The 7,678-nt window shown below is 41.4% G+C and overlaps 1 non-coding gene across 1 annotated transcript; it reads left to right on the top strand.

The window, feature by feature from the left end:
- Nucleotides 1-6,884: 6,884 nt before the first annotated feature.
- Nucleotides 6,885-7,022, top strand: LOC114817004. The gene has a single exon (XR_003764838.1). It is a non-coding gene; the product is annotated as a small nucleolar RNA SNORA7 (small nucleolar RNA).
- The last annotated feature ends 656 nt before the right edge of the window (nt 7,023-7,678 follow it).

Genomic DNA, 7,678 nt, shown 5'->3' with positions numbered 1-7,678 from the left:
TCCTTTGGTGCTAATCTTCTCACTAACTTTGTTCTCAACTGTCCTACCATCAACTCCTGGCCCACATCCTACCTCTGGTCTGGAATGCCCTTCCTCCTCAAATTTGCCAAACCAGTCACACTTCCCCCCTTCAATGCCCTACTGAAGGGTCACCTCCTCCAGAAGGTTTTCCCAGACCAAGCCCCCCTTTTCCTCAGCTTTCCCTCCCTTCCCCATTGCCTCAACTCACTCCTTTTTCTCTACACCCTTCTCAGCCCCCAGCACATGTGTATATATGTACATATCTATAATTCTATTTATTTATATTAATACCTGTTTAAAATAAAATAAATAAATAAATGGTGTATTTGTTAAGTGCTTACTATGTGCAAAGCTGTGTTCTAAGCGCTGGGGGATACAAAATGATAAGATTGTCTCAAATGGGGCTCACAGTTTTTAATCCCCATTTTCCAGATGAGGTAACTGAGGCACAGAGAAGTTAAGTGACTTGTCCAAGGTCATAGAACAGACAAGTGGCAGAGCCGGGATTAGAACCCACGACCTCTGACTCCCAAGCCTGGGCTCTTTCCTCTGAGCCATGCTGCTTCTCACTTTTACTTTTTTTTATGTGTATATATGTAATTCTATTTATTTATATTGATGCTATTAATGCCTGTTTACTTGTTTTGATGTCTGTTTTCCCACTTCTACACTGTGAGCCCATTGTGGGCAGGGATTGTCTCTCTTTGTTGCTGAATTGTACTTTCCAAGCACTTAGTACAGTGCTCTGCACAGAGTAAGTGCTCAATAAATACGATTGAATGGATGAATGAGTGAATAAATACTGCCTTCCTGTTTCTCTTCTGCATGTTTGTGCTCTAGGTACTTCCCTCTGTGGCACCTGCATGCTCCTTGTGTGCCTTCAGTGTCTCCTCAAGGTTCAAAATGAGTGCCTTTCATATGCCTTAGACGTCGCAGCTCTGGCTCTACGTGGCAGTCATTGATTGGTTTAGGCCCATTAGCGGGTAGAATAGGGAGAGAAGGCCATGCCTCCCTACACGCTCCCCCGCCACAGGCCTGCAATCACCTATGTCAGGTAGTGCCCATCAGTGCCTTCACAGTCTCTTTCTTGATGTTATTCACGGGATCACTAACAGTCACTAATAAGGCAGCTTGTTGTGGGCTCACCACACCAAGTACAGGTTCCCTATCCACAAGAAGCATACTTTCTAATGGGGGCAGCATCCTTACAAACTTATTTACAAAGAGTGGGAGAAGTATGAAAAGTGTGGATCAGCAAGGTAGTAGAATAAGTATAATAGTTTAAAATATTTATTTTCACTATACTGATATAGTCAATAGAATGAAAAGCACAATTAAATAGGCATATGTGTAAAAGTTGTAAGGGTGTGCATAAATAGATGTGCCAAGAGTATCTGTTGAATTGCTATAACTTGGGGTGTTGGGGATTGATCAGCCAGATTCCTGGAAGAAATAGGGATTGAGTCAGAGGAAACTGAGGCCTGATGCTCTTGGTGGGAGAGGGGAAGAATTTACAGGGCAGGGATTGCAACTACGTCCACTAGATGTGGGGCAGGCATTGAGCCTAACAACTCGTATTGTGCTCGCCCAAGTGCTTAGTGCAGTGCTCTTCACACAGTTAGTGCTCAGTAAATACTACTGACTGATTGGGAACTGTATGGATAAGAGGTTGAAGATGACAGAGTCAAGAACAGGATAGATTTGGGGGGTGAATTTGGAAGAAATGAAGAATCTATATATAAGGTGGAGAAAGTTGGTAAAGGGGCTTAAAGCCAGTGTTAAGTACATTTTGCTTAGTATGGAGAATGAAGGGCAGTCCTAGGTGTTTTTGAGGAGTGCAGAGATATTTGTTGATCAATATTGCAAGAAGATGATAGGGACAGCAACCTGGAACATGGATTGGATGGAGAGAGGCTAGAGGCAGGGGTTCTAATGAGGAGACTGATGTGGTAGTCTAACTGTGTTATATCATGATCTTCAACAAGGATGGCGACTGTTTAAGTGGCGAGGAAGGGCTGGACCTGGGAAATGCTTTGGAAAATGATTAAGCATGGTCAATATGAAATGTTTACTCTGCACAAAGCACTGTACTAAGCACTTTTGAGAGTATAATACAATAGTTGTTGGAGTAAGCAGCAAAGTATCTTCTTTTCTGTTACACTTAATGAAGGGTTGTAACTGAAAAATTTATTTATGAATTTATGAAACAAATGGAATAGTTTAACGTAAATACTGCTATTAATTCAAGGCAAATGTGGGGTTTTTAAAGATCCTTTTTATAGATATAATTACTGCAAATTTGACTGTCAAAATTCCTCCCTGAGTAGAGCTATTTCCACAAATTCCTGCTCCTGGAACCACATGGGAAAATAAATACGTCAAGCTCTGAGCTCCCCTCAAAATGGAGTCATGATTTAGTTTTTTTCCATAAAACAAAATCTATTTCCTCCTCCCCCACTCCCCTTCTCTATCCCCCACCCCCAACACATAGACACATACACTCTTAAATGATTAACAAGGTTTTAGATCTTATTAAAAGAAGTCTTGACAGAAATTTGAATGGTCCATACCTTTGATTTTCATGTCCTCGCTCATCAGCATCTCTGGGAAGGAGAAGCAGTTCAGGAGATTATTCTGTTCCTGCTGATTGTGTGGCAATTCGTCTGACTTTTAAAAATATATGATCTGACAGGATCCCGGGTGTCCCTGTGGCTTTGGGCTGCCAATCCCTGCAAGTAGTGCACTCTCAGCCTCTTAACCTACAAACGATGGTGACCCCCAAATGCCTCAATCACACCCTTGTGAGCTTCTGAATGATTTTTACGGTTTGTGTTTGAAATAAGATCCTTGCTCAGTGAGGAACCATTTTTATTTTAACAAAAGGGCCCAGAAACATGACAGGTCCACTGCTTACATGGTTAGAGTAATAGCAGTAATAGGTAGAGTAGAATGAGTATTTATTGAGCACCCACTTGGTGCATTAAACTTGACTAAGTGTTTGGAAAGTATAGAACAAAGAAATGACACATTTCTTGTCCATAAAGGACATAGACTCTAATGTGGGAGACAAACAACCAAAATATTTACAGAAGTAGTCAAAATAAATTCTTCTACTAAGGAACTACAGTGTGGCCTAGTGGAAAAAGCATAGGGCTGGGATTCAGAAGACCTGCATTCTAATCCTGGCTCCGTCAATTGTTTGCTATGAGCAAGTTACTTAATCATAATAATGCTGGTATTTGTTAAGTGCTTACTATGTCCCAAGCACTGTTCTAAGCATTGGGGTAGATACAAGGTAATTAGCTTGTCCCATGTGAGGCTCACAACTTAAGTTCTCTGGGCCTCAGTTTCCTCAAGTGTAAAATGAGGATTCAATATCTGTTCTCTCTCCTACTTAGACTTGGAACCCCATTAGGAACAGGAACTGTGTTTAACCTGAGTATCTTCCCCAGCCCTTAGAACAGTGCTTGATACAATATAAACATTTAACAAAGACCATAAAAAAATTGAAATAAACTGTACCTTTATAGACAGCAATCCTGCTATTTAGCAAATCCCTGAAATATTAACTGGCAGCAACGAAGCCAACAGGGCAGGCCAACTCAACTCTTTCCCAAGTCCTTTAAATGTCTCACTTTCACCTGAAGTAGTTAGCGCAACCTCTCTCCTGATTTCTGTATTACCCTGACTTGCTCCCTTTATTCATCCCCCCTCCAAGCCCCATAGTACTTATGTACCCATCTGTAATTTATTTATATTAATGTCTGCCTCCTCTCTAGACAGTGAGCTGGTTGTACACAGGAAATGTGTCTGTTATATTGTCGTATTGTGCTCTCCCAAGCACTTAATACAGTGCTCTGCAAACAGTAAACACTCAGTAAATGCAGTTGACTGACTGACTCTATTATTCTGACTGTAGGCCAGGCCATTCTATTTGCTGTGGTGGACTCCCAACAGGACTGCTACACTTCATAGTTTGAGATTCTGCTTCTATGGGAATTATCAAACAATAGCACTTATTGAGTATATAGAGGTAAAAAGAAACAGTGCTTGCCTTTGAAGGGCTTAGGTGGAATAAGTCTTACTTCCAACACTGTTCCTCACAAGAATACCCTGAAAGATTGTGAAGCAACTTGTCTAAAGCTTTTCAATTTTGGTGAAGCGAATGTGTTCTATGTACACAGGCATGCAGTATTCTTCTTAACGACAACTTAAATTTGGTTACTATCTTTTTCTCAGGAATACTTGGATGGCACTTGGATTTGTACCCTTTAATCACCTTGCCTCCACAGCACTTATGTACATAGGCATAATTAATTAATTTATATAAATCATTGTCTCCCCCTCTAAGGTCCTGTGGGACAGGGGCTTGACAACCAACTGTTACTCTCCCAAACACTAAATACAATGATCTGCAGACAGGAAGTGCTCAATAAAACAGTGGTATTTATTGAGTGTTTAATGTGATCAGAGCAGTATAATAAGCACTTGAATAAATACCACTGATTGAATCCTGAAGGGAACTGTTCAAAAACCCTTTAAATAGATTTTGCTTAAAATATATATTACTGTTATCTACATCCTGGGAGAGTAGAGAAATCGGTGTGTTCAATCAATTGATCAATCAATGGTATTTAGTGAGTGCTTACTATGTGCAGAGCATTGTTCTTAAGCTCTTGGGAGAGTACAGTGCAAGCAAGTTGGTAAACATGTTTCCTGCCCATAATGAGCTTACAATCTAGAGGGGGAGACAGGCATTAATACGAATAAATAAGTAATTTATAATAAGAAATTTAAAGATAGGTACATAAATGCTGTAGGGTTGGGGGTGGGGTGAATATCAAATATCCAAAAGTCACAGATCCAAGTGCATAGATGACAGAAGGAAGAGAGCTAGGGAAAAGAGGGCTTAATCAGGGAAGGACTCATGGAGAAGATGTGACCTTATGTGACCTTATCATGAAATGCTCCAGCCTTAGGGATCTTTGGGATGTTTCATGGGCAGGAGGGGGACTAGATTCTCCAGTTCACATTAGTGATTTCCACACAACAGATCATGCTAATTAGAAATGAAGGTTTGTGCCAAAACAATTGGTCTTTAGCAACAACATGCTTGTTCTGTCCTTGAAGTATTTAGCATGTTCAGCCCTGAAACACCACCTTTCAGAAATCTTGCATCTTCTAACATCTAAGAATAATTCACCCCTAGGATGCAGGAATGATCTTCTGTGGCTGATGGAAGTTTGTTTCAAATGCAGGTCTTGCTAATGGGGAGTAATTTTTTTTTTCCTTTAACTGACTGATTACAAAGCTACCATTCAGGGATCTGGCATCTGCAAATTGTTCTATAGGAATAGCTGTCCTTCATGTTAGAAGATGATGAAATTCAGGTATTTGTGCATGTGTGGCTCTTTGTGGGCAGGGAAGGTATTTACCAACTCTGTTGTATTTTACTCCCCCAAGTAATTAATTAATTAATGTTGGTATTTGTTAAGCGCTTACCATGTGCTGAGCACTGTTCTAAGCACTGGGGAGGATACAAGGTGATCAGGTTGTCCCACGTGGGGCTCACAGTCTTAATCCCCATTTTACAGATGAGGGAATTGAGGCCCAGAGAAGTTAAGTGACTTGCCCAAAGTCACACAGCTGGCAAGTGGTGGAAACGGGATTAGAACCCATGACCTCTGACTCCCAAGCCCGGGCTCTTGCCATTGAGCCATGCTGCTTCTCTACTTAGTACAGTGTTCTGCACAGAGTAAGTGCTCAATAAATACCACTGATTGACTGATTGGTTGGCTGAAAAGACAAATGTGGGACCCACAGACCCGATCACATTGTGCCCACAAAAAGATTGCTCCTTGTTGTGTTGTCATGCTTAATGTTTACAGTACCCAGTGCTGTTTTCTCTTTTGCCTCATCTCTCTAAAAGAGCTTCTCCTACCTGATGGCTGTTTGCCATGCTTTTGTGGCCTCTGCAACTGATTCGCAGTGTTCAGCTGAGATGTAGCATCACTGGAGACTTTGTTTACCTTGTCCTAAAAATGTTTTCTCTGTTATCAGTCATTTTCTTCCCATATCCCACCCAGCATATATATGTTAATAATAATAATAATAATAATGTTGGTATTTGTTAAGTGCTTACTATGTGCAGAGCACCGTTCTAAGCGCTGGGATACATACAGGGTAATAAGGTTGTCCCATGTGAGGCTCACAGTTAATCCCCATTTTACAGATGAGGTAACTGAGGCACAGAGAAGTTAAGTGACTTGCCCATAGTCCCACAACTGACAAGTGGCAGAGATGGGATTCAAACCCATGACCTCTGACTCCCTAGCGCGGGCTCTTTCCATTGAGCCACTCTGCTTCTACTGACCAAGATCCAGTACTGAATCTTTTGTGATTTATCATGGCATTTGATAACAAGTCCTGTAAATCATACTAGTGGGACTGTTCAAGGAGCCAGTTGTAATACCCGTGTTATATTGTTATATTGTACTCTCATGAGCACTTAGTACAGTGTTTGCCACAGAGTAAGTGCTCCATAAATACAACTGACTGCCAGACTGGTTCAGGTCTTTCTGCCAAGGACAACCCTATAGTTTTACAAAATTTTATTTTGGTTTAGAACACGAATCCATGCTGCCACCATACCCGATCTGACAGTCTCCCAAAGGATGAGTCTGGTCTTCTTGTTTTCATTTTCTACTTCCTTATTTCTCATTTTATTGTTGGTTGGTGTGCTTATTATGGCTTTTAGCTCTGTGTTGCCAAGATACAGTTTGAGTTATTTGTATGCCTACCCTCATGTAGGCTGATTCATTTATTCAGTTTTCTTTAGGTTTATGTTCAGCCTATAACTCCTGCCCCTCTCAGGATTGCACCTCGGGAGTTTCCAGTACTCTACCAGTCTCAGCTATGGGAGGGAGAGTCAAACAGAGGCCTACCCATTCCATTCCTAGCTTGGGCAGTGGCTAGCGAGTGGAAGGCAATCTGCTACAAGTCAAAACTCACCTGTGCTAGGCAGCAGCTGCACAGGAGAGAGTCGAGGGTGGAGACTCAACTTACTGTGAGGAAGAAGGCAGTGGTAAACCACTTCTGTATTTTTACCAAGAAGGCTCTATGGATTTCAGATGGAGGTGGGGTGTTCTGGGAGAGATGTGCTCATGGCGTTGCTATGGGTCAGGGACACTCAACAGCATGAGAAAAGACAGGAAAATAATACCTGATTGATTCATTGAAGGTATTTCCCATTATTTACCTGTCTTTTGGGATGAGGGTCCTCTAGGATACCATCACCTGAATAGCGTTAACTCTTGAATGACTGTTTGTAGAAGTTTTGAAGTCAGCTGAGTTGGAAGAATTTCCCAGAGGTGTAGAACAGTTTCTTAACTCATCCCCTATCTTGGCAGCATAGAACAAGTTGAGTTCTCTACACATCCCCATTTTCGCCCACTGCCAATAGGGAAACCAATCAGATAGAACACTCTTGGCTTTGGCAAAGCAAGTTATGCTTGTTGTGCCAGTCATAAAATAGTCTCAGAATCTTGATGAATTTTTCCAGACAGCTACATTTGCTTAATAGGTTACTGGGCCTAAGTTTAGACTGTAAACTCACTGAGGGCAAGGAATTTGTCTACCATCTCTGTTATATTTTTAT

Source organism: Ornithorhynchus anatinus, chromosome 1 (assembly GCF_004115215.2).
Source record: "Ornithorhynchus anatinus isolate Pmale09 chromosome 1, mOrnAna1.pri.v4, whole genome shotgun sequence".
Classification (NCBI taxonomy): Eukaryota; Metazoa; Chordata; class Mammalia; order Monotremata; family Ornithorhynchidae; genus Ornithorhynchus; species Ornithorhynchus anatinus.
The sequence above is the reverse complement of the archived record's forward strand: the minus strand, read 5'-3'. Positions and strand labels throughout refer to the sequence as shown.